This window comes from Canis aureus, chromosome 12 (assembly GCF_053574225.1).
Source record: "Canis aureus isolate CA01 chromosome 12, VMU_Caureus_v.1.0, whole genome shotgun sequence".
In the NCBI taxonomy this organism is placed as follows: Eukaryota; Metazoa; Chordata; class Mammalia; order Carnivora; family Canidae; genus Canis; species Canis aureus.
Window position 1 is genome coordinate 11,050,879 of NC_135622.1, and position 25,828 is coordinate 11,076,706.

The window sequence follows — 25,828 nt, forward strand, 5'->3', positions numbered from 1 at the left end:
GACGTATTCTTTGAAGCTGGAAACATATGTCTTTTTTTAATCTCTGGGAAATTTGAAGAAATAATTTCATTTGTGATTAACTCCGTTCTGTCTTGTTTTCTTCTTTCTCTCTCTCTCTCTCTCTCTCTCTCTCTCTCTCTCTCTCTCTGGAACTCCTATTATTTACAGGCTGTACTTCTTGCACTATTCTTTTAATTTTGCTTTCTTTTCAAAATTTTTTGCTCTACTTTAACTTTTTGCCCTACTTTTTGAGAGAGTTACTATTGAGTTTTTCATTTCTGCTGTTTTTATTTTCCAAGAATTTTGTTTTGGCCTCAGAATGCTCTTTTTTTGTTTCACCCTGTTCTTTTTTCTTGGATTCAGTATCTTCTCTATGTAAAGATGCAATAAATATACACTTTAATTTTCCTCTCCTCTCATGTTCTCACTTTTCCCAGATACTACTTTGTTTGTTGTTTGTTTTGTTGTTTATCTTCCACATACTTGGCTTTCCTCAGATGTTTGGTAGCACTGACACATCCATGTGGACAAGCATGTGGACCTGGGGCACCTGGGTGGCTCAGTTGGTTAAGCATCTTCCTTCAGCTCAGGTCGTGATCCCAGGGTCCCGGGATTCAGCCCTGCATTGGGCTCCCTGCTCAGCGGGGAGTCTGCTTCTCCCTCTCACTCTGTCTGCCACTCCTCCTGTTTGTGTGTGCTCTCTCTCTAATCTGATTGGGAATCCTTAAGCTGATTTAAAACTACAGGCAAGTGGGTAGAACTTCGGACTTCAGCTAGATCTGTTGATCTTGAATTACAGATTCCCCAACTACTCTAAAGGTTTAAAAGAATGCCTGACATATTAGAAGTGTTCAATATGTGTTACTCTTGTTGTTGTTGTAGAAAATACGTATGCTGAGAAGTGAATGTAGACACAACTTAACTAATCAAAAGCCCATACCTTTGTTAGGAGCTTCACAGAGACTTATAAAGATGCAATCATTCTCAGAAATTTGGGCACAAGCTTTAAATGGCGGCTTCAGTGCTTCATGGTTGGTGGGTGGATGATGGAGAAAACAAATGGAATGAAGATACTGGAGGCCACCACGGGAGAAGATGGGAGGCAGCTGGCTGAGAAGGAGAAGGTGGCTAGAAGAGGTGTCAAGTCACCATGGTGGCTTCCAGAGAATGCTAGTGGTTTCCTCATTAAGCTTGTGTCTAAACACCCTCCATCTTTACAGTTCTAGGAGAATGGGTTCTTGGGGACAAATTTGTTAATTACTTCCATGACTTCTTGGGTGGCTGTCCATTTTTTTTTTAATTTTTATTTATTTATGATAGGCACACAGTGAGAGAGAGAGAGGCAGAGACACAGGCAGAGGGAGAAGCAGGCTCCATGCACTGGGAGCCCGACGTGGGTTTCGATCCCGGGTCTCCAGGATCACGCCCTGGGCCAAAGGTAGGCGCCAAACCGCTGCGCCACCCAGGGATCCCCGGGTGGCTGTCCATTTTACAGGTGATGGCCCCAGAGGCCCAGCTCTGCCAGGGGAAAGAAGGAATATTCCATTCATCGGGCTATGGGTTATTAAGCCACTCTCTTCCTGTCACAGACAGATTGTGAATAACACTGTGTTCTCTTCCATCCCCTTTGCTGCCTCCTCTTCTCTTTCCACAGCCAGGGGAAGACAGTGGGTGTAACAAGGCCTTGCTATCCTCAGTCTGGTGGGTGCTGGCCTGTCTGGCCCTTGGTAATGGGAAGAGTACCTTTTTCCTTCTTCCCACACCTGTCAGTCCCCAACCACCTGGGAGTCCCCTCCAGAAATCTGACCTCCAGCTTCCGCAGTGCTGGGCCACTGGCCACAGTGGTGGATTCCTCCTGGAAGCTGGTGTAGCCTTTGGCAGGAGACCAGCTCTGCAAGTCATTGATTTCAACTACTCAGCATCTTGTCTCGGCAATTCTTGTGCATCCGCCTCTCTCAATTCAATTCTAATAACTTTATTGGCACAAAGAGATGAAGAAAGGATTGCCAAAGACAATAATCAAATTTCTGCAACTAGGATGATATGTGTGTGTTTATTTATTTATTTACTTATTTATTTATTTAGAGGCTGTTTCATTAAGATAAGAACTGTATGGGCTCATATTGTGTATTATCTTTGGATTCTTCTCCAGTGAGACAGTCTATATTAGGAGGTTTGATTCAGATCCTTCCTCCCAGTTGTGCAGCCTCATTATTTTCTCTTCTTGTTTTATTCTTGTTCATTCCCGTGTCTTTTTCGTGCAACGTTTTTAATGATGAAAGAAGCCAAATAAGCAAATATTTTCTGAGAACCTACTATGTCCTAGGCAGAGTGATGGAGTATTTAAAAACATACACTACTTTTTAATCTAAAGTAGGAAAAAAGCTGGGGCAAGCCATAGCAAAGTGATCACATAAGTTTACCCATCCATCCAAGATAATATCCTTTCTATAAATTAAAGAGAAAGGAAAGCTGAGGGGTTAAGTGTGCAGGTGTCCAGGTCTGCCCCTCACTAGATGTGATTTGGGGCAAACTACTTTGTGTCTGTTTCCTCACTTACAAAGAAGTGAATGGTAACAGTAACACCTACCTCTTAGGGTTGTTATGAAAATCATGCAAGGTTGAACACAGCACTTAGAAAAGCCTGGCGCTTAGTAAGCACTTACTAAATGGTAACTATTATTATTATTGTTATGGTTATGGTTATTGTTATTATTATTATCAATATTATTATTATGACTTACAGAGACCTTCCCAGTTTTCTCACCCAAGCTCCTCCTCTTCATAGTGAGGATATAAAAGACCAGAGAGATTTACTTGCCCAAAGTCATAGTTTGGTCTCTCTCATTGCAGACAAAGATGCTAAATAATCTACATCATGCTGCTCCCTTGGCCAATGGTGTGAGTTTTGATTCTGGAAACTCAATCAAAATTTTGGCAAGGGGGATCCCTGGGTGGCGCAGCGGTTTGGCGCCTGCCTTTGGCCCAGGGCGCGATCCTGGAGACCCGGGATCGAATCCCACGTCGGGCTCCCGGTGCATGGAGCCTGCTTCTCCTTCTGCCTATGTCTCTGCCTCTCTCTCTCTCTCTCTCTCTCTCTGTGTGACTATCATAAATAAATAAAAATTAAAAAAAAAAATTTTGGCAAGGGATTCTTCTCTGGGCCACCATTCAGTGAATAACCCCTCACAGAGTTTGCTGGACTTTCATTGTCTCCTAATCACTTGATTGATTGGAATAGAGTTATACAGACATCACCAGTATCTAGGTGAGGGATGGTACTTTGGTTCAGATGGTCACAAGACAGTGCAGTGGTTAAAAGCCACTGAGTCTGGTGCCAAACAGACTGATTCAAATCCTGGCTCTTTCCTTTTCACCTGCTGTGTGAACTTGGACCAATTGCTTAACATCTCGAAGCCTCAAAGTCCTTAGGAACAAATGTGGATAGCAATGACACTACCCCTTATTACAATGTCATGAGGATGAAACAAAATTATTTAGAATAGTAAGTAAAGAGCTTAGCTTGGTGGCTGGGATACAGTAATACTCAATACATGGAAATTAATATGATTTTTATACTAGTTTTTAGTGTTCTCTTTTTTACCTGTGACCTCATTTTATCCTCAAGACCTCCCTCTAAGAGAAGCAGGAGAGATTCTTTTATTTCCACTCCTAGCTAAAGGAAAGAGTCTTCATGGAGGCTGAGGATCACACCACTAGCAAGTGGCGGCAGCAGGACCTGAGGCACACAGAGACTTAGTGACACCTAAAGCAGGGCTTTTTCTCCTCCACAAGTGTACCTTAGGCACTAAGCAAATCTAAACACATCCTCATAATTGAGAAGGGAAAAAAATAAAGAGAACTGGGAAAAAAATGAATGGAATCATCGTAAAGTTACAGTGATGTTTTTGTTAGACCCATTAAATCAAAGCACCTACATGAGGTGCAGGTGGGAAAAAGGAAGCTCTTCATATAGCCCCACAAGAACCCCAAACGAAACAAAACAGAAGCACGCTGTCTATAGAGAAGAACAGAGGAACCAATCATCAGAAGTTGCCTTGGAAGTCAAAGCCAGGATATGGTAGCCTGAATTAATACTCTCAGCTCATCTCAGACGTAGGGCAGAACAAAGTCTCGGAGAGAAAGATAAGCAGATCAGAGTCAGATTGCTTGGGTGAAGCGTCAGATCAGAGTCTGCAAAGACAGTACCTGCTCATGAAAATGACTGTGATGGTGAGTGCAGCTGTTAAGATAATAATCTTTGCATCCATGTAACCATCAGCCAGGGAGCCAATGCATTGTGGGACTGTTCATTAAGTCAGGAAGCATTAGGACGTCTGCAGCTGATCTTTTTTCTCCCTTGGTTCCCAAAACACTATGAATCTGAAGGAGGTCCCAAGCAGACCTGCTGAGGAGATGAGTCATTTTTGTCAGAATCAGTGGTCTGCACTAAGGCCAAAGCCACCTCCCAGCCACCCTGCATCTTGTGCCTTGCATGGCCTGACTGGTCTGTCTTCTCCCAAAAACCTCCAGACATTGGCTACCCTCTAGATGGGTGGAAAACTTGAAATCTCTCTTGGCATCAGTTTCCCCAACAACTTCTGTTGTTGATACATGTGGCAGGGGCCTGGGAGTTTGTGGGATAAGAAGCAAGAGTGAGTCAGGAGGCACTGTCGCTCAGGATCTGGGATGTTAATGGTTATGGAATAAACTGGGACTGGGCCCTCTCTCTCTTCCTGCTCCACAACCATAGAGTTCAAGCATGGTGGAGCATGCTGCACTAAATATGGAAACACAGAATGCCGAGAAACTGCCCCTTCTGAAAGTCCTGAAACCCCTCTAGGTAGAAATTGTTGTCCTACCAAATGGAACAGTTGGGCCTAAGAAGCAGGCAACATGGGTCCAAGGCATATCAGACAAATATGGGCCCCGGGCCCCAGGAGACAGCTGTACTGGTAGCAGCATCGTGATAGCTTTGACACATCTGGTTTCTTTCTTTCTTTCTTTCTTTCTTTCTTTCTTTCTTTCTTTCTTTCTTTCTTTTATTGTTTTATTACAGGTACATGTGGGTACAGTGCTGACACTCTTCGTCACCCAGCAAAATCTCCTAATGCTCACAGTCAGCTGTCTGCTCGTACTGGGAGAGGCAAGAAGGGCTCCTTACATCTGCCTGCCTGCTCTCTGGAGGCAGGAGCCAGGTCTGTTTGCCTCAGACGGTCTGCCACTCTCTGTAACTCTCCTTTGATCGATCCCTGGGAAAACTCTGATGGGCATTTTGCCATTCAGTGGTACACGATCGGCTGCCAAGGCAGTTGGGCATGGAAAGGAAGAATGTTATAAAAACAAGAGAGGAAGTTGGGCTTCTCACATTGAGAGAAAGGAAGGATGGGGAATTTAAGGTGAAGAATGGGAGATGGGTACCATGGTGAGAAAACTGGACTTGGCATTCCTGCCTCCAAGGGCATGAGGGGTTTAGAATGGGTCCACAGCGGGGACCAAGTAAAGGCAGGGATAGTGCCAGTGGAGATGGGTAATGAGGAATCCCGGGGTGGCTGCTAGCATGGGATGGGCGGAGGAGGGGCATCTAGAAGACTGTTCTTTTCCCTCGCTCTGAGGATTGGTATGCTCTGACTTCACCAGCATGGTGAATTAAGGATGTTTCAGTCAGTGCCTCTTTTTAAACCAGCTGCTGAGAAAGGGTACTGGGTTCAATCCATTGCTTGTGGAGGAAATAACTTCTGCTCCTTGAAACCTCATGGAGTGCACTATTTTGAATTTAGTAAATCCAATTTGGAAGTAAGAGCCATCATGCTGTTTGGATTTATCAGCAATTAAGTTTTTAAGCCAACATTTGTAAAGTGCTATTGAATTTAAAACAATCTTATGCGCTATCCACTTGGTTTTTGAAATAACTCCAGTAGTTCCATTTTATAGAGGTAAAATTGAGGTCTTAAAAAAAGATTCAAAAAAGGCCACAGAGCTAACAAAAGTCCAATAGACGTCCCGATTTTGCTGTTTTGCTTTGCTTATTTCCTCACACTAAATCTTATTTTTTTCGTCACACTAAATCTTTTTTGGGGGTGCCTGGGTGGCTCAGTGCTTGAGTCTGCCTTTGGCTCAGGTCATGATCCCAGAATCTTGGGATCAAGCGCCATATCAGGCTTTCTGCAGGGAGCCTGCTTCTCCCTCTGCCTATGTCTCTGCCTCTTTCTCTGTCTCTCTGTCTCTCATGAGTAAATAAATAAAATCTTTCAAAAATAGATAAATAAATAAATACCTTTTTTTTCAGTGATATCATAGGGCTATAACTTGGAGATCATGAATAAGTGACAAGACATCAGTGGATCTCCTAAAATTATTTACAAAATTTGTACGAAAGTGCCTGTGTGCTCTTTTTTCTAAGGAGGGGGTCCACACTTAGAGCAGAGTCATAAATATTTTCATGATAGCAAAACATTAAACAAAATATCAGGGGATCCCTGGGTGGCTCAGTGGTTTAGCGCCTGCCTTCGGCCCAGGGCATGATCCTGGAGTCTCGGGATCAAGTCCCACATCGGACTCCCTGCATGGAGCCTGCTTCTCCCTCTGCCTGTGTCTCTGCCTCTCTCTCTCTCTCTCTCTCTCTCTGTCTCTCATAAATAAATAAATAAAATCTTTGGGAAAAAACATCATAAAAGGAAAAGCTGTTTGGCTAACAGTTATGCACCTAACACCTATATCCCCTGCACACACCAGTATCACAACGAACCAAAACGAAATTGTTAGTACAAGTATAACAACCTCCAAAAGCTACGCGAAACAGATCAATTGAATCTTCAATTCTATTGGAATTTTGGGATCTGTGTAGGCACAATTTAGCTCTCTTGTCCTAACTGCTTCCTGCGTCTTTTGCTCCCATTCCCACCCAGCCTGGGGAGGGGGCCAGCAGACAGGCAGGAGATAGCGTTTCTGGCTCTCTTCAGAATGCTATCCTTTAGACTCTTGCAGCCACTCTTGATTTTTCACCCAGAATCCCGCTCTGTTGTTTGCTTTCCAACATGCTCAGTCCTCAGTGTGGCCATGGGCTCTCCTGAATTTGGCTCTAATCCCAGGCCCAGCACATCAATCTTGATCATCTAACCAATCAAGGTAATTTTATTCCCCTTGCTAGGAACTGACTTAAGAAAGAACATGTAACTTAATTCTGATCAATGAGATTGGAGGCTAACTCTACCGGGGATGCTTCTGGGAAAGGTTTTTTAGCTTTTAAGAGAACTGAAAAGAATCCAGACATCTCTTTTCTACCTCTGAATATGGCTGTGCACAAATATGATCACTGGAGCTGTGGCAGCCATCTTGAGGCCACAAGAAAAAATGGCCAACATGGTAAAGACATCTGAGCAGAAAGTACAGAAAATACTGAATGAATCAACCAAGAAGCTGCCCTCCTACACTTCATGTTATGTGAAATAGTAAATGCCCAAATTGTTTAAGACATTTTTTTAATAATAAATTTATTTTTTACTGGTGTTCAATTTGCCAACATACAGAATAACACCCAGTGCTCATCCCATCAAGTGTCCCCCCCGGTGCCCACCACCCAGTCACCCCCACCCCTCGCTCTCCTCCCCTTCCACCACCCCTAGTTCGTTTCCCAGAGTTAGAAGTCTTCCATGTTCTTTCTCCCTTTCTGATATTTCCCACCCATTTCTTCTCCCTTCCCCTCTATTCCCTTTCACTATTATTTATATTCCCCAAATGAATGAGAACATATAATGTTTGTCCTTCTCCAATTGACTTATTTCACTCAGCATAATACCCTCCAGTTCCATCCACGTCGAAGCAAATGGTGGGTATTTGTCGTTTCTAATGGCTGAGTAATATTCCATTGTATACATAGACCACAGCTTCTTTATCCATTCGTCTTTCGATGGACACCGAGGCTCCTTCCACAGTTTGGCTATTGTGGACATTGCTGCTAGAAACATCGGGGTGCAGGTGTCCCGGCGTTTCACTGCATCTGTATCTTTGGGGTAAATCCCCAGCAGTGCAATTGCTGGGTCATAGGGCAGATCTATTTTTAACTCTTTGAGGAACCATCAAGATAAGAAGCTTTTGCACAGCAAAGGATACAGTCAACAAAACTAAAAGACAACCTACAGAATGGGAGAAGATATTTGCAAATGACATATCAGATAAAGGGCTAGTCTCCAAGATCTATAAAGAACTTATTAAACTCAACAGCAAAGAAACAAACAATCCAATCATGAAATGGGCAAAAGACATGAAGAGAAATCTCACAGAGGAAGACATAGACATGGCCAACACGCACATGAGAAAATGCTCTGCATCACTTGCCATCAGGGAAATACAAATCAAAACCACAATGAGATACCACCTCACCCCAGTGAGAATGGGGAAAATTAACAAGGTAGGAAACCACAAATGTTGGAGAGGATGTGGAGAAAAGGGAACCCTGTTGGTGGGAATGTGAAATGGTGCAGCCACTCTGGAAAACTGTGTGGAGGTTCCTCTAAGACATTTTAAATTCAGATGACAATGACCTGTTGGCAACAACAAGTTGGCAACTTGTTGGCAATGACTAATTTATTTAAGTCCTATGCTACGGAACCACCTTCTATGGAATGTCTTAAAGTAAGAGAATTCTATTAGTTTTGAGGTAGACTCACCTTATAGAGAATAGAGAGCCAGCGTACCTGGATGAATGACCAAAGTAGGAGGGGTTGGATCTCATGCATTCATCTCTGTAACTTAAAATTCCAAATTTTCGAAGGGACTCTAGGGATAGTTTGGATCATTGTTGAACTCTGGTCAATGGACAACTACAGTCATGCAGGGATACTTTAGGAGCCTACAAATACTTGATTTTTGTTGTACAGGGTGCCTGAGGGGCTCTGTCAGTTAAGCAACTGTTTTTGGCTCAGATCATGATCCCAGGGTCCTGGGATTGAGTCCCATGTCAGGCTCCCTGCTTTTCCTTCTCCCTCTGCCTGCCACTCCTGTTTGTGCTCTCTCTCTCTCTCTCTCTCTCTCTGTCAAATAAATAAATAAAATCATTTTTTAAAAAAGATTTTTGTTTTACAATCACAAATACCTCGATTAAAGAAATTCACGTTAAATATTTCGCACACCAAATGTTTATATACTAGAAACAACCAACATCTTTAAATTGGGCTTCCAGCTTTACATGTTTCTGTGTATGTAGCTCCTGCCGGAAATATGTTGTAAATGTTTGTTGATTCAGAATGTTGCAGCTCTGTACTGGTTCTTTCTATGTTATTATTGTTTGGGCTTTTTTTTTCTTTTTTAATGCAGGCCTTCCCATGTCTATTTACATAAAATTGTACACATGACTATCAAATATAGCATGCACAGGCCCTAAGAAATTAAATGCCAGATGAAATATATATTTGCCTAGCACCCCTCAAGATCACAGTACAGTAATTAGTCTTAAAATACTATTGGACAAAGGTTGCAGGGCAATGATTGCTTCACATTATACATAGTTCCAGCATCTATTGTAAGATCTGAATGCTTCTCTTCCTTTGAAAGGCTGAAGAAGTTTACCTTGGCAAGGTGAAGCTTTTGGGTTAATCATAGGTAATTGATCTGCAAAGACATCAAACCATGTAGTCAATGTTTCAAGCAAAATAGACTTATCTATTTTAAATTTTTTAGTAAATATCTGACAGAGACAGGCAATGGAGAAGCTAGGACCTCATTGGACATCTCACCATTGTTAACAGTTGTTGTTATGAGGTGTCCATCATTATTCTAGAGCCTCGCCTGTATTGGTGGATGCAAGCCACCCACAACCTCATAAGGTAGGCACCATTAACGTGCCCATTTTGCAAACATATGACACAAAAACAGAGGCACTCAGTCCACAGGGAATAGTCTTAGGAGTTGAAGTCATAAAGTGTGCCTCCAGAATCTGGACTGTTTTTCACTGCATGATATTTTGCTTTGAGGAATGAGGATTTCCTTGGTCGAACAAACTGTTTGCTAACTCCCTCCCTCCAGACTGGACATTCTCCCCTTCAGGAAGAACAGGTCTCACGTGCTGGTATTAACTCCATCTTGAAGGGAAATTATCCTCACACTCCTCTTTGACACCTTCTGATCTGAAATTGCCAGGTGAACACACCTGTACATTTGCAACCACCCACGTGTGTGAATTAGGATTCTCTTAATACCACGCAGCTAAAACAAAACTACATCGAACAATGGGGCTGAGATGAGACAGCAACTGTTTTCCTCTGTTCTCAAATTTTATGTATTCTTGAGACAACATTTTTTTAATGGGGTGACAGGGAAATGTTACAAAACTGAACCTATAAAGTACATTAATAGCAACATCCACATCTGTCAGCCTGTCCCTCCTGTTTAGCCAGGTTCTGCAGCTGACTTAGAGTAAATATCAGAAAAGCACCTAGAAGCAAGGAATAGAAACTCAGTGGCTTGAACAAAGAGGGACCTGTTGCTCTCACATCACAAGAAGCAGGGATGTAGATGGTGCTGGTGTTGGTCTGGCCATTCTACATCAGCCAACATCCCCGACATTCTCTTGGCTTTTCCCAATGGACACAAGCAGGCTGATGTAGGTGCAGCCAACACAGTCACCCCACAGACAGAAAAAGGAGCAAGGAAAGTATCTACCTCCTTTGTCCCTTCCATCAGGAAAGGAAAATGTTCCCAGAAAACTGCAGGCTTCTGCTTACATCTCACTTACTTCAAAACTGTCGCCTGGTCACTTCCAATACAGCGAGGCTGACAAAGTGCTTAGCTTCCCTGGGCTTTAGAAGCAAAAGTGGACAAGAGAAATGAGGTTAGAAATGGATACCGAGTCGTATCCTGTGTCTGCTACAAAGAAAAACAAAGATTTTCCAGGTTACCGTGGGTACATGTCCTTTAGGGAACCATACAATATCGGCTTTGAGGGATTTAACAAATAGGACACGCATGCAGCCATTTAAAAACATTTGGTTAATTGCTTATTTTTCATGTAACACTGCACTGGGGCCTGGGAAGTCTCAGAGGTCTGGCACTAGCAGCTTTCCCCACCTGAAGAAGGAAGAGATGAGCTCGCTAACCAATTTTTCATAGCGCTAAGGAATCACGGGAAATTTTCAATCTCCATTTCGGTGTTACAAAAAGATTGGCTCTCTAAGGACGTGTCAAACTCTAGAGCTCTCTGATTTTGTATAAATAATAATTTATTAAGATGTTCTCTGTCCCTGCTGCAATGTCACTGTGAGGGTTGCTGTCAGCAACATGTAATGACCCACATTTCCCCAGGAGCTTAAGCCATCATTGCATTAATCTGATGTGATGGGGGCAACCAGAACGTGGCATAGGAATTGTATTTTAATACGAAACAGCACTACAACCTTGAGAAGGCAAGAACAGATGATAAAAGCTTGGAAAAGACTGGAAAAAGTCAACATAAATAGGAAATAAGAATTTAGAACTTGTAGCTAGTATTAATAAACAATTTATAAACAATTTTCATCCATCCAAGATTCTAACACTGCTGAGGCCCCTTTTCAGGAATAAACGGCCTGCCTGTTTCTAAAGGTGGCCGCTCTTCATTCAACCTTCGGTGCTTACCCTGAGTGACCTTGTAGACACGGTCCTTCATACACTCAATAAGTCTTTAATGAGCACATTTATGTTCCAAGCACTGTAGTAGATCCCTGGGACAGAAACATGAAATAAACCCTGGCCTCTTACTTTAGGATGCTTATGTCTGCTGGAGGAGATGGCCACCTTGACTAAACACTGAAATTCATTGGGGCAAGTGGCTATAATAGAATAGTGAACCAGGTGCAGAGAAAGTACTGAGAGATTCAAGTCAATCCTGCCTGATGCAGGTATGAGACAAGGAGGGCATAAGTGGAAGAAGAATGGGCAGAGTCTTCCACAAGCAGAGGAAAGGTACCTTTTGAGTGGCAGGACAAGTGCAAAGGCAAGGAAATATGTTCGGAAAGCTGTGTATCATTTTGTGCATCTTCTAGAATACAGGGTCTATCGGGGAGAATGGTGGGTGAAATACTCAGACAGTCCAGCTCATTTTGAAAGTGTTTTTGGTTGCATACATACAGAAGGATAGTCTAGCAAAGTAAGGCAAAACTGTGCTGGCTCCTGGTTTTTCTTGGTTTCTCTTTACAACCAACTTTTATTTCTACCATTTGTGTCCTTTATTATAGGGGTTGGAAGCCTGAGAACTATGTATCCCATGCTCCTTTATGTCCGGCGCTCTGAACCACATAACAGTCAGCCAATGAGATTTGCTTAAGATTTGGAGATGGAAGGGCCTGGAAGCATGCTGTGTTGTTCTGTCTCTGGCAGTGGCTTGTCGGTGCTTGGGCTTTGATAGAAACAAGGGTTTGCAAAGTCCTCAGGGCACCCTGTCAGCTACCACTTTCACTGCTGTAGGACAGCCGTGATCCATCAGTGGAGGTTTTCTGTAGTTTCCTGACAACTTTTAATTGTAAAACCACAGCTGCAGGGGTAAACCTAAAAGCTAGCGACTTCCTATGACTTTCACTAATTCCATTTTCCCAACAGTGTTGTAGGCACCTAATCCTCTCTATTAAGTCTCTCCGCCTGCAATACCAAGAGCCACTCCTAATTTCCTGACAGAACTCTCCCTGCTATCAATATATGGGAAGGTAAGGGACAAAACCACTCCTAACTGCAGTTAATGTAACTGTCTACATAGAAAATCCACAGTTACATCTTAGAACTGAAAGGAAAATTCATCAAGTTTGCTAGATAGTAGAGCTGATACATTTAAAAATTGCACAAGTCACACACCTACATGTTATCCTTGATTCTTTCTTCCCCATCACCTCTCACATCTAATCAGTCACCAAGTCCTGTTGATTATATCTACTCAACATTGTGCAAATGCATCAACACCCCCCCCACCACCACCACCCTAATCAGACCACCAACATTTCTCCCCTAGATTACTAACTTAGCCCATTTGGGCTGCTATCTAAAATAATACCACAAACTGGGTGACTGATAACAGATATTTTTTCTCACCGTTCTGGAAGCCAGGAAGTCCTGGATCAAGGTGCTGACAGATTGAGTGTCTGGTAAGAGCTCACTTCCTGGTTCAAAAGTGGATAGTCTTGCTAGACTATCTTTCTGCATGTATGCAACCGAAAACACTTTCAAAATGAGTTGGACTGTCTGAGTTCTGATGTGATAGAAGGGATTAGGGAACTCTCTGGCCTATTTTATAAGGGCACTAATCTTTTTTTTTTTTTTAAATGTTTATTTATTTATGATAGTCACAGAGAGAGAAAGAGAGAGAGGCAGAGGGAGAAGCAGGCTCCATGCACTGGAAGCCCGATGCGGGATTCGATCCCGGGTCTCCAGGATCGCGCCCTGGGCCAAAGGCAGTCGCCAAACCCCTGCGCCACCCAGGGATCCCAGGGCACTAATCTTATTCATGAGGCCTCCACCCCCATGATGTAATCACCTCCCAAAGGTCCCACTTCCAAATGCCATCATGCTGGGGGTTGAGTTTCAACATATGAATTTGGGGGGTAGAGGACACACACATTCAGTCCATAGCAGCAACCCTAACAGCATCCTAACTGGTCTTCTGGATGAGTTTTACCTTCCTGCATTCTTCACAGCACAGATGGAATGGTCTTTCTGAAACATGAACTCAATCCAAGCATTCTCCTGTTTCAAAGGTTCCTCACTGCTCTGGGGATTAATTCCAAATTCTTCTATGTAGTTTTCAAAGTCCTTCACAACCTTCCCTCTGGCTCCCTCTCTAGTTTCACTCTTTCTACACCACACTTGCCTCTTGAGAGCTCTAGTCTTACTGTAATTCTGTCATGTTCTCAAATAAGCCTTTTCATGAACAGTTATCTCTGAGAGCCTCATCCTTCTCATTAGTCCCTCCTGCCCCTCAGATCCTAATCAAGCTTCAGGCTGGGGACTGGACCTCATGTCTTCTGACTGGCAAATGGGGCTCTTCTAATTCTGATACCTCTGCTCCACTATGGCCCTTACTATACTTTATTATTACTGCTTGTTTAATTGTTGTTCTCCAACAGCCAACTATAAGCTCCATGAGACTGAGAATGTGTAGATCATTGTACACCTAGTGCTGACACATGGAAGATACCCCTTAAACATTTGTTGAAAATAAACCCTTATATTCATCTTCAGATGTTAGATTGAGGGGTGACGGGTGGGCAGGGATAAGGGAGGCCATGACAAAGACAAGCAAGGCTCCACTGTTGGGTTATTGTCCTACACAAACCACCATAGGTTACCACAGGGAAGTTCATTTCCATCTCAGTAAACCCCAGGATGAGGTGAGACACTTGCCTTGGACGTACAATATAGGGAGGTACCAGGAAATTCATTAATCAAGATAACATTTTTTTAAGATAAAGAACATTTTAGTGAACACAAAAGAGCCACATTAGAGATGGAGGCAAAAAGGAAAAAATTGGGAAAAATACTGATCCAGTCTATATTTAAAATTTGTAAATTTTATCTATTTTATTCGTCAAGGAGTTTTTACATTAATTTTACTTTTTTAAATGTTGCATTAAGATACTGTTTAGTTTACTTGATTGCTGAGTGTTTTGGCATGCTCTTAGCATTTGTACCTCAGTCAGGTTCCTCACTTACCTAACTATAGTCTCAGCTCTGTAGAGTGTTTCACCAAACTCTGATGGGAGGGCTTGTTCTGTTTCCTTGTTCAACATAATGTGTGTTATGGGGGTTTTAAAAAAGATATACTCTTTATAAATTAAGGGTTTTCCTTTTATTCCTGGCTTACTAAAAATATTTATTAGGGATAGTCACCGAATTCAAAAACAAGTGCTTTTTTAGCATCTCTTGAAATGATCATGTAGTGTTCCTCCTTTATTTTCTTTTTAAAGTTTTACTTATTTGTTCATGACAGACACACAGAGAGAAAGAGAGACAGGCAGAGACACAGGCAGAGGGAGAGGCAGGCCCACATGGGACTCGATCCCAGGTCTCCAGGATCACACCCCGGGCTGAAGGTAGCACTAAACCGCTGAGCCACCGGGGCTGCCCACGTTCCTCCTTTATTTTTTTTTTTAATTTTTATTTATTTATGATAGTCACACAGAATGAGAGAGAGAGAGGCAGAGACACAGGCAGAGGGAGAAGCAGGCTCCATGCACCGGGAGCCCGACGTGGGATTCGATCCCGGGTCTCCAGGATCGCGCCCCGGGCCAAAGGCAGGCGCCAAACCGCTGCGCCACCCAGGGATCCCACGTTCCTCCTTTAATGTAAGAATGTAGTGAATTACATGGATAACAGTAAGAAAAGTTGTTCCCATTTTTTTATCATAAGCAAACAATAATCATATCTATGAATCAATGATCTTTAGTCATTTGAATTATATCTTTAGGTTAAATCCCCTAGCATTCTAAGTGGAATTAATGGGTTGTCATTTTATTTGAAGTTTTTTCATTTTAAACTTTTCTCCAGGCACCTGGGTTGCTCTGTGTTTGAGCGTCTGCCTTTAGCTCAATGATTAGATCCTATATGTCTCAGGATCAAGTCCCGCATCCGGCTTCCCTCAGAGAGCCTGTTCCTCCCTCTGCCTGTGTCTCTGCCTCTCTCTCTCTGTGTGTCTCTCTGAATAAATAAAATCTTTATAAAGAAGAAAGAAAGAAGAAAGAAGAAAGAAAAAGAAAGAAAGAAAGAAAGAAAGAAAGAAAGAAAGAAAAGAAAGAAAGAAAAAACAACCTTTTCTCAAATGAAGCACATTTCCAAGACATGCCATTATCAATAGTAGCCGTCTTCCTTCACGAGTGGCCTGGGGGAAGTTGACACGTTTTCACTTCCAATCTCCTCTTTTACAATTTCCTGGCACAGTCGTGTGTGAGTGAGGGTCTGGCAGTGGTAACAGTGCAGTAACTGTTAAACCTGATGGGAACTTTCAATACCTTTTATAGGAAATGAAAGAAGAGCCCCACTCAACCGTACTTGAGTTACAAATTAAAAGGAGAAAAAGAAATTTAAAAAAAGAAAACAGAGAATCCCCACATATGGCAGGATTCTGTCAAGGGGAAATTGCTACTTTGGAATCTCCTAACGTGTGTGAGTATTGCAGAAAAATAAAGTTGGGGCTTAGGTAGGAGAAAAGGTAGCCAACTCTTTTTTTTTTTTTTTTTTTTTTTTTTTGTAGCCAACTCTTTTGTGTCTTCTCTTCATATCTTGGCTGGGAATACGGAAGAGAGATAATATCATAACTGACTCACCACGGGGCAGCTCAGCCTCTTCTCTCTTTTCTAGGAGGATCTGTGGACTGTTGCTTAATTAGATAGCTCAATGTGAAGTCCTGCATGAGAATGAGGCAGAGGCACATGGGGACGCTGCAAAAGTGAGTGAGGTTTCCCAGGAGGAGTATGGACAGCAGCTGGGGCAGCGCCCAGGACTACAGTGTAAGCTCCATCAGAGCAGGGGCCTCGTCTATCTGCCCGGCTGCACCTGCCATGCTTCATATAAGGCCCAACACACGGCAGCGCCCAGTAAATACTTAGCAATGAGTAAAAGAATGAACCACTAAGTGCTGCCAGACCCCACTATCAAGGACTGGACTCTGGAGAGGAAATACAAGAAGTGATCAGATGTGGTTTATGTATACAATGGAATATTACTCAGCTATTAGAAATGACAAATACCCACCATTTGCTTCAACGTGGATGGAACTGGAGGGTATTATGCTGAGTGAAGTAAGTCAGTCGGAGAAGGACAAACATTATATGTTCTCATTCATTTGGGGAATATAAATAATAGTGAAAGGGAAAATAAGGGAAGGGAGAAGAAATGTGTGGGAAATATCAGAAAGGGAGACAGAACGTAAAGACTGCTAACTCTGGGAAACGAACTAGGGGTGGTAGAAGGGGAGGAGGGCGGGGGGTGGGAGTGAATGGGTGACGGGCACTGGGGGTTATTCTGTATGTTAGTAAATTGAACACCAATAAAAAATAAAAAAAAAATTAAAAAAAAAAAAAAAAAAGAAGTGATCAGAAAAATCTAGTGACCTGGTACCCTGAATGCCAAGGGAAGAATATTTTAAGTGGGGGGAATAGATAACATTGTGCCAAATTATGCTGAGCAGGGGAAGTCATAGCAGTTACAAAACAGTCCATCTGAAGAAAAAAAAAAAATCGCAGCTATGACTTCAAAAGATAAGGGTTTTGATGCTGCTATTGTTGTTTGTTTGATGCATAGTAAGAAATTTAGAGACACAATGCTCAACAATGGCCCAGTACCTTTCTTTCTCTCTGCCACTGGCAGCATGTTGGATGTCCTTCTCCTGCCACAAGATGGGTGCTCCACCTCCAGGGATCGAGGTCCACATCCATGGGAAGGAGAGTAAAGCAAGCCAGCTGAGTCCACCTATTTTTCTCAGGAACACTAAAGCTTTCCCAGAACAAGCTTTTACTTTACTCTCTTTCCTCTCTAGGTCATGTGGTCACCTTTAGATCAATCCTGGACCCAAAGTTGTAACCTTCCACCCATCCCTGCCTTTGTCAATCAGATTCATTCTCTAGAGCTCAGGAATGGCCTCCCCCTGAAATCAAGGGGTCTCAATGGCAGCTGAAAAGAATGGGAATCTGTTGGAGGAATGGAGGGAGAAGGCATGTTGGGTGGACCATGGATGATGTTTGATACAGAAGTTACATTTTTAAAAGATCCCAGCAGGATTAGCAGCATAATTTGTGAGGCCTGGTGCAAAATGGGAATCTAGAATCCCTTGTTCAAAAAATATATTAAGAATTTCAAGACAGCAACAGTGGAGCGCTAAACCAAGCATGGGGCCCTTCTGCGGAGGGGTGCCCGTGCCACTGTCTTCCTCTCGTGCCCCCGAAGTCAGCCCTGGGCCCCAAAGCTGTCCATTGAGCTGGGAGCTGGGGGCTCACTGGTCAATTCAGGTGAAGTGGGGAGGGGGAGGAGAGAAGAGTGCAGTAGGTTGGGGAGTGAATGGGGGTGAGCAAGTGGCAACGGCATCAACACTCACTGGAGAAAATAGATACAACGTGGTAGGAGAAGGCTGGCTAACTAGGGAAAGAGAGAAGAGAGGGGGCGGAGGCTATGTGTACCCAGAGAACTGCTGCTCAGGCATTTTCTGTCTCTCTTCTGGGCCAGCTTGCTTTGGAGCCTGGGGCGGGAGGTGGCGGGGAGGGAGAGACATTCATGTAGGGCAGGTGGGAGAGGAGCTGGGGCTGAGAGCTGCACTCACCCCTCACCAAGCACTCGCCACCAAACCAGGGGATCATGGAAACAGAGCCCTGGGTCTGAAAAGCTAGGTTGGAATCCTAGGTCAGAACTAGCCCAACTCTGAGTCTCCATCCCTTAGTTAGCTCACCTGTCAACAGAGGCAGGAAAATGCATGTCACGTGGTTTATAAGGGGGTGACTCGCTACAAAGGGAAGGCACAGTTACTGCCCTTTGAGCAGATGCCCTCCACACAAAAGCTGGGCATCCCTCTGCTGCCCATCCCTCCACCACTACTGACCCCAGCCACTCAACACTGATTTTAAGGGGAGGTGTCAATTTTAATAGATTCCTCTAATTATGTTATGATACTGTCAATACAAGTGGTGGGTGGGATTGTGCAGGGAAGGGAAGGAAAGGAAGAGGTAGGCATGTTTGTTTATGTAAATTCACTCTGTTCCTTTCCCCCCACCCCTTTGCCATCCATTAGAGACCGGCTCAGGGCTTACGGCACCCGGTGATGTAAACAGTGCCTCAGTGATATCACCCCCATCAGTGCCAGGAGACATAAATTTCATTTCCCAGAAGATGCAGCAGAGAGTAGTTCTGGGCAACAGTGACTCTAGCAATAAATATTGGCAGAGGAGAGAGACCTTTAATGGAAAAGCTTTGCGAACTCTAGAGCAGCCAGGCTGTAAATCCCAAAACAGTGAGGGATTCGATATCTCAGATCAGAAGACAGATTCATGAGAGCAAAATAAATAATTCTATAGCCCATTTGAGGCAATCAACTATTAAAATGTAAGTATTAAAATAAAAAGCACATCGGAGGTAGGAAAGCATGGAAAGGAGGCAGAAACCCCCTAACTAGAGCAAGCCACCTAGCCTGGGCGGGCTGGTGGGGGGCGGGCTGAGGGGCGTGTCCTCCCGCAGGAGGAGCAGGTGGGCGGAGCCAGCCAGGAGGTGGTGGGCGGAGCTCCTCTGGGTTCTGGGTAGGAAGAGGGGGCACCTCAGAGCCCCCAAGGTAGATCCCACCAGATGGAGCTACCTCGTGGCAAGCACAGACTGTGCAGGGAGGACAGCAAGAATTCACCTGGGAAACACAAAAGGCCAAGTTGCAAGCTAACATAAAAGTCAGAGTGTGTCCCCCCAATATCACTTGTCAACAGAATACTTTGGGAACCTGAGTGCCATGACATTTCAAGTGATGTAATGCGTGTTCCTCTGCAGGGCGCTCGCTCGAAACACTGCCTGGATTCAGGAAGAATCCTAGGCTTCTCTTCATCTTGCACGATGTCTGGGCATCTGATGCTTCGGAACAGGTTGGTTCTTCTGAAAAGGTGACACCAAAATGCAGGGACCAAATCCTGCTCTAGTTGACCCAGGAGATCGCACATCATTCCCTAGGTCTACAAAGGCAGATCTAGAGTGGGAAGGATGCACCCAGATGATAGTGCTTCCACGTCTTCGTGGCCAGTTCTTGGAATGTTTGCACCCAGTGGGGTAGACAGGGCATGTCTCCTCTTATACCCTCAGATGTAGAAATGGAAATTCAAAGAGGTTAGATGACTTGCTCAGGGTCACAATAACCTGGGGCTTCTTGCTAAAAATAACCTGGAAGCTTTTCTCACTTTACAAGGAAGCAGAGGGAAATTCTCACTCAGCATGAGAAACCTTCCCCAGCAATTCTGCCTCTGGAATGAGAGATTCAAATGTGCATGGGTGTGTCTGGCGATTCCCTGGGGCTCCCCAACAGCCCCTGCCACCAAATCCCATTCTAGACTTGATCCCCATGAAGGAGCATCCCCTGGACAAAAGGAGCATCTCCTGGGGCTTAGGGTCCATCTTTTCTAGACCTGGTGCTGGTGTGAGCAGATGGAGGTGAAGGAGGGTGCTCAGCCTATGGCATTTGTCCCATAGGATGTTTGCCATGACTGAAGATCCAGGTATAGTCCAGAAAAGCTGGCGCTGAAAATCATCCTTACGGAGAGCGCCAGGGGAGTCAGTTTCTCAGGGGAGCCTTGAGCAACTGGAGGGACATACCCTGAGGGCAAGAGCCAAGTCTTATTCATCTCTAATTTCTCTTGCCTGGCACGTTGTATGACATTTACTACCCTCAAAACTTGTTTATGGAATAAATGAACAAATAAACTGAGTCTCGGCTCTTGCACGGACAGCACATGACAGTGAGCAAATCAATCCCCCAAGCTCTCTAGCCTCTAGTTTCCTCCGTGGGGTGAATTACTCCTTATGAGTTGGCAAGGAACACATGAACCAAAGCATGTGAAAGAGCCTGAAAGATTAAAATGCACCAAAAAATGTAAAGCTTTGAGAGGAAGCATTGCTAATATTAGGAATTATTTTCTTGACCACTGTCATCTTTCCTTGCTACTCAGTCTCTCTCTTTCTCTCTCAGTGTCACACTAATTATGGTCTCCCACCCTGATCTCTGTGTGCTGGGTGGTGGCAAGGGGGTTGGGCAGAAGGATAAATCAGGTTCGAGTCGTTGACAGTCTACACATCTTACTCTTACCAAGAAGCAGCAGTTTTGAAAGTGTATCTGCAATTACTGTGGCAACCTGGAGACCCACCCCACACCCTGGTGTCCGGAACAGTGGCCTTGTTAGATCTCTGTGTGTGTGTGTGTGTGTGTGTGTGTGTGTGTGTGGTGTGTGTGTATACAAGTGCACCAGGGAGGAGTGGGGTGATCCAGCTGTTGAGCCATGCCCCTCCCAACAGCTGTAAAGAGCCCCCCACTGGAAACAGCAAGTGGAGGCTCTTAACGTATCAACTGTTTTGATATGTTAGACCAGGAGTCAGTAAACTAAAACCCATGAGCCAAATCTGGCCTGCTATCTGTTTTTGTGCAGCCAACAGGCTAAGAACGACTTTTACTTTTTTTTTTTTTGGCTTTTACATTTTTAAATGGTGGAAAAAACCAAAAGAATATTTCATGACATGAGATAATTGTATGAAACTCAAGTGTCCACATCCATCCAATAAAGTTTTATCAGAACATCACCTCATCCCTTTGTTTACATAATTATCTGTGGCTGCTTTCGAAGTTGAAATAGATCTGCAATGGAGACCATTCGCCCACCCCTGGTCTAGGCCTTCAGCTCAACGAACCTTCCATGGCAACAGACACCTGCCAAACTCTGGGCTCATCTCTGAGGGTACACAGATGAATAAAATACAGCTCTGTTCTTGTGAGGCCTGAGGACTAGTAGAAGAGCACATAGGTTAAGAACCTAGTCCTCTGTTCTTAGAGATGCCAGATCCATTCTGGCAAAGAGATTTTCAAAGAGATTCCAGTTTGAAGGAATGTGACCCCTACAAGGACTCCTATCCATTCATGATTCCAGCGAGGGCACAATTTTGCAGGAGAGTGAGCTGGTTCCTTGAGGCACACCCAGTGGTCCCTATCAGTACTTGGGGTATGGGCTGCCTTACACCAGCCTATTCTACTGGCTCTTTGCAAGCGGGTGTAGGGAGATCTAGTCACGATAGTCTGAAGTCCCTTGCGCCAGTTCTCCAACAGTCCATGGGTCACCCACCCTCTGTGCACAGCTGCATCTGCTGTTCCTTTAGTGGATTGTTTTATTGTTTCACTATTACCATTTTATTGTGGGTACTGCATGCAATCTGGTTTCTCCCTCTTACTGCTCTCCCTGCCTCACACAGATGTAAAATGTCTCTTTCCCCAGGGAAACTGCCCAAGTCTCTCCTGGGGCCACCTTTGGTCAGAGGCTCCTCGCAGGAAGCAGAGCCAGGGCCAGCAACAGTCGGCCCTGAGCACGAAGCAGTAACAACATGGTGAGTAGTAAAATCATGTTCAAGATGCCAGCAACCTCCATGTCAACGTGTCTGGTGCAGAACTAGTGGATCCCTCAGCCCAGTTCGAGAGAGAAAGGCTACCCTTAAAAGTTATACAGGCCAAAGGGCTCTCTGCCTCCATGCCCAGCGCACACATGGTGCTGATCCAATGGGATCTATGAGCTGAGCCCAAGGTGATGGTAGGGCTAAGCTGAGCTTAGAAGGAGAGCCTTAAAGATAACTAAGGAAGTAAAAGAAACTCCTCTTTCTATTGAATCACAGGGACATGTGAGAGCCAAGGCAAAGCCCCATAGACACTGACTGGCAAGGAGGGAGAAGAGGAGGTCCACTGGGGAAATGAGCTCCAGTGGGGAGCAACATGGAGGGGGAAGAGGGTATGCATGCTTCATCCAGGAAGGAAGACCTGCTATGGCAAGGGGGTGCTTTTGCTTGTTTGGGAGGGGGGCACTCAGAATGAAATTTGTAATCTTAGAGGGAGACTTGAAATGGGCTATGGGATTTCAAAACGGGGGAGATATATCAGTGGGGCGAGGAGCTGCAGTGCTTTGGGCTGCGGAATTTGCTCTTTTGCAAGTACTTTGGGGCCTGTTTTACCCCCAGCTGAACCTCAAAGTCCCCCTGGTGAGACCCTCTGCCTGTGAGGTGCACTGGCTGGCTGGTGTCCTGAGACAAAGGATTCCCACTTAGGACTGGCTGCTTAAGGTAAAAGCATTGTTGCCTTCACCATCACCGTCACTCACTTTGTAGAAAAGTGTATATGAGGGTGCCTGGGTGGCTCAGAGGTTCAGCGTCTGCCTTCATTAGGCTCAGGACGTGATCCCAGAGTCCTGGGATCGAGTTCCACATCCGGCCCCCTGCAGGGAGCCTGCCTCTCCCTCTGCCTGTGTCTCTGCCTCTGTGTGTGTGTCTCTCTCATGAATAAATAAATAAAATCTTTTTTAAAAAAAGTGTATATGAAATAAAATGCATAAAATTGGAGCCACAGTACAAGAGTGCTAATGGAAATAACATTAGTGATTGACATTTGTGTGGTGTTTTATGATAATGGAAGCTATTTTCAACAGCGTGACCTTCCTTTGCTCTTTAGAACCCTCATGGGTGGTGGCTATTACTACCAGTTTTCCTATTTTATCGATGAGGATGTGGTGACAGAGCATGAGTCTGGTACATTCCATGTCAGTCAGTCAGTCCAGAGGTGGCGAAGTTTGTCCAGAGGTCTGGTGCAGTGCCTGAACAGCATCGTCAGGAATCTGGCGCCTTCCCTTCCACTCTGCCCTCCTCTTGGCCTGGTCCTCAGGCTGTTTTCCTGGGCGGGAAGACACTGCCATATCTCGGCACCACAAAACCCTGAAGCAAAAAAGAAATTGCATCTTCCTGGAACCCATTTTTTAAGACGGAGGGCGTCATTGCTAAAAGCCCTTCTCTGCAGACTTTTCCATCCGCCACATTAGCTGGAACAGGCGACGTGTCCGTTCCTAGTGGAATCGCTGGAAGGGGGACGGCAGTCTCCGCACGGGCTCTGCTGAATCGTCCTCACTGGCTTCACTCTAAATCCACCACCACAGGGATCCCTGGGTGGCGCAGCAGTTTGGCGCCTGCCTTTGGCCCAGGGCACGATCCTGGAGACCCGGGATCAAATCCCACGTCGGGCTCCTGGTGCATGGAGCCTGCTTCTCCCTCTGCCTATGTCTCTGCCTCATTCTCTCTCTCTCTCTGTGACTATCACAAATAAATAAAAAATTAAAAAATAAAAATAAAAAATAAATCCACCACCACTATCCTCAGGAAGGCTCTTACTGCTGCCCGGCAACACACAATATATTTATTCCTACCCCAGTGCTTCCTGGCCCTAAGTGTGCATCAGAGTCCCCTGGAGGCTTGTCAGAACACAGACTGCCAGACTTGGCGCCAGAGTTCCTGACCCAGGAGGCCTGGAGTGGGGCCTGAGAATCTCTGGCGAGTTCTCAGATGCCCCTGACGCTGTGCATCCTGCTGGGGCTCACACTTTGGGAACCACTGCTCTAGATCACTGACCATCGTATGGTTCTAGACCACCCCATGGGCCTCTTCTCTCTTCTCAGACATTGTAAACCTCGTCCAACTTCCTCCTCAGTCTCAGCTGACACCAGGCCGCCTACTTCACTGAAAACAGAAGTCCACCCACTCCCATCATCCCAAAGAACATTATACCCTTCAGTTTCCCTCTTGCTACTATGGATGAACTGCCGTTCTCAGATTGAAGGCCGATCCTACTGTGTACTGGACCTTATCTCCTCTTAACCAGCCAGGGTGCCCCTCATCAGCAGACTTGCTCTGGTTTCTTTCTTTCTTCTTTCTTTCTTTCTTTCTTTCTTTCTTTCTTTCTTTCTTTCTTCTTTCTTTCTTTCTTTCTTTCTTTCTTTCTTTCTTTCTTTCTTTTTTAAGATTTTATTCATTTATTTGACAGAGAGAGAGAGAGCACAAGCAAGGGGAGCAGCAAGTAGAGGGACAAACAGGCTCACTGCTGTGCAGGGAACCCAACAAGGGACTCCATCCCAGGACCCTGGGATCATGACCTGAGCTAAAGGCAGAAGCTTAACTGACTGAACCACTCAGGCACCCTCTGATATTTTCCATCCTAAAGCAAAACAAAAAACAAAACCCACAAAAACTCTCTTGACCCCAATCCCTCCTCAGCCACCAACTCAATTCTATTTCCCTTTTTGGCAGAACTCTTGAAATCTCTATAGCTTGCCCCTCTCACTTCCCTTCTCTCTTGAACCCCATCCAACCCAACTTTGATCGCCACCCCTCTACTGAAATCGCTCCTGTCAAGGTGAGCCAATGACTTCCTGGTGTCTGCTTCCGGGAGTGATGTCTGCTCCCATGTTATTGAGCTCATTAGCAGCATCTGACACAGCTTGTCACTCCTCCCTCAGAATACCCTCTATTGGCTTTGGGCCACTGATCTCTCTTGGATCCCCTCCCTTCTCTCAGGCTGTTCCTTATCAGCCTCTTTTGCAGAGTGCTTTCATTTCACTGACCTCTATTGGTTGCAGAGCCCCAGAGCTCAGGATCTCTGTGCACACTCTCACTTTTGGAGTTTCCGCCAGTGGCAGGATTTGAAATGCCACCTACATGCTGTGACTCCCAAATTTCTATCTCCAGCCTGGATCTCTCCACCGAATTCCAGACACATGCAGCCCATGGCATGCAGCTCCAGATATATAACGGGCACGTCAAAATTAACATCTCCCAAACCAGGCTGCTGCTTCTTCCCCAGCAACACAGCACACGCGTGCACTAGGTTTTTCTTACTGTTCACAGCAAATGGAGACTTGGCTCCCCAGTTCCTCACGCCAAGAGCTTGGAGGCATCCTTGCTTCTCCTCTTTGCTCTCACACACCCAAAGCAAACCATCAGCAAATACCAGCGGGCCTACTTCAGAAGGTATCCAGGATCTGACCTCTGATCACAGTTTCTGCTGCTGTGGAGTCTGGTCCAAGCCAATCTCATTTCCTGCCTCCACTGTTACAAAAGCGTCTTAACTAGTCTCCTCACTTCCTCCCTGGCCTCCTCCCTACCCTGCCCCCCCCCCCCACATCTATTTTCAACTGAGCCAGCCAGAGTGATGCCATTAAAATGTAAATCAGATTATGTCATTCTTCAGCTCAAAACCTCACTTAGAGCAAAGCAAAATCCTTACAAAGGCCTGCAAGGGATCTGGGCCTAGATACTTCTCAGATGTCGCTTCCCGGCCCCCCACGTC

General features: G+C 44.8%; 1 long non-coding RNA gene across 4 annotated transcripts; it reads right to left on the reverse strand.

Moving 5' to 3' along the window:
* Positions 1 to 7,627: 7,627 nt before the first annotated feature.
* LOC144324622 (uncharacterized) lies at positions 7,628 to 25,621 on the reverse strand. 4 transcript variants are annotated; one of them, XR_013390057.1, is made up of 3 exons: positions 25,104 to 25,621; positions 10,660 to 10,796; positions 7,628 to 8,135 (listed from the first exon to the last, which is right to left on the reverse strand). It is a non-coding gene; the product is annotated as an uncharacterized LOC144324622 (long non-coding RNA). The 4 variants fall into 4 exon arrangements; XR_013390055.1 differs by lacking the exon at positions 7,628 to 8,135 and adding an exon at positions 9,497 to 9,609 and having other exon boundaries at positions 25,378 to 25,621; XR_013390056.1 differs by lacking the exon at positions 7,628 to 8,135 and adding an exon at positions 9,497 to 9,609 and having other exon boundaries at positions 10,733 to 10,796.
* Positions 25,622 to 25,828: the final 207 nt, after the last annotated feature.